This window comes from Lycium barbarum, chromosome 10 (assembly GCF_019175385.1).
Source record: "Lycium barbarum isolate Lr01 chromosome 10, ASM1917538v2, whole genome shotgun sequence".
NCBI lineage: Eukaryota > Viridiplantae > Streptophyta > Magnoliopsida > Solanales > Solanaceae > Lycium > Lycium barbarum.
The window spans coordinates 35,211,089-35,212,615 of NC_083346.1; the positions used below are offsets into that span (position 1 = coordinate 35,211,089).

The window sequence follows — 1,527 nt, forward strand, 5'->3', positions numbered from 1 at the left end:
CGATCGCGCCATGTGTCTGCGCGATCGCGTGGATGACGTCAGCTCCCCTGCTCCCTTAATCGCGATCGCGTGTCGAGCCTGCGCGATCGCGTGTCATTACCAACGCGCGTGGGCGCGGTCGCGTTACATTACAGCGCGAACGCGTGGAGTGCAATTCCCGCGTGGGCGCGATCGCGTGGGTACTCTGCGCGATCGTGTAGAGTATTTTTCCACGGTATTTTCCAGAACTTCCAGTTATTTCCAGTTTTGCAACTTTTTTGCTTGTTTTCCACACTTAGGCTCTAGGGACCTCGTATTACCTGAAACATGACAAAAACTACGTAAAATGACATAGACTTGCTTAAAAACAAGTAAAACTTATAGTTAAAAAGCATCGATTGTGGCGTAAAATCACGCCACATCAACTATGCATCTCCTATTGTTCAGCCTCGAGTTGGAGCTGCTACTGTGAAAATTGACTCCTCTCTATACCAGTTGTTGAAGCTTGAGGGATACTTTCGGAACTCTACCGAGAATGACCCTCAACGTCATTTGCAGAATTTTATGGATGTGTGTGCTAATCACATCCAGAACAACGTTCCACAAGATGCTATTCGGTTGAGGTTATTCAAATACTCCTTAATTGGAGAGGTAAGAACATGGTTTGAGAAGCTGCCCCGAAATTCGATTACTTCATGGGCAGAGATGGTGACTGCTTTTCTCATAAAATGGTACCCCCCCTAGCAAGAAGGCTGAAATTCGTGACAAGATCTATGAATTTAAGCAGCGACCAGGGGAACAACTATATGAAGCCTGGGAGAGATTCAAGGAGTATTTGCAGAAGAGTTCGAATCATGGTTTTCCGGATAACATATTAATGGAGAATTTCTACCGAGGGTTAGATCCAGTGACGCAGTCAGTTGCTAATAATGCAGCTGATGGTTGTTTCATGAACAAATCTTATCGATGAGTGACTAACATATTGAACAAGCTGACTACTCATAATCAGGCTTGGCACTCAACTAATGCTGATGTTGTACCGTATGGTAGTGCTATGATCCAGAATATGGTAAAGGAGAATCAAGATACCCAACAAACACTAGCAGAACTTGCAACAAATATTTCCTTGCTAACAAAGAAGTTTGATGAATCCCAGATTAAGAAGGTAAATGTTTGTGAAGATGATACAGTTTTGCCAAAAGGGATGTACCATATTCAAGATGGTCCGTTTCATGATGGGCCCCCTATGCAAGTTGAAGATGCTAATTATGTTAATAACTCTCAAGGGGGTTACCAAAGATAGAACTATCAAGGTGGTTATCAGAATCAGAATCAGAATCAGTGGAGACCTCAGCAAGGTCAAGATGCTTATAACAACTTTGGGAACTACAACAATAATTATGGTGGTGCGAACCAAGGGAGCTATAACAACGGTAATAATTTTCGGAACAAGCGTTCAAATCCTTATATACCACCGAAAGGGCAGTCAACAGAGCAAGGTAGTTCGAAGGTTGAATCAATGCTTGAGAAGATTCTGGAAAATCAGTC

The 1,527-nt window shown here is 43.2% G+C and overlaps 1 non-coding gene across 1 annotated transcript; it reads right to left on the reverse strand.

Moving 5' to 3' along the window:
- Positions 1-734: 734 nt before the first annotated feature.
- Positions 735-840, reverse strand: LOC132616354 (small nucleolar RNA R71). The gene has a single exon (XR_009573141.1). It is a non-coding gene; the product is annotated as a small nucleolar RNA R71 (small nucleolar RNA).
- Positions 841-1,527: the final 687 nt, after the last annotated feature.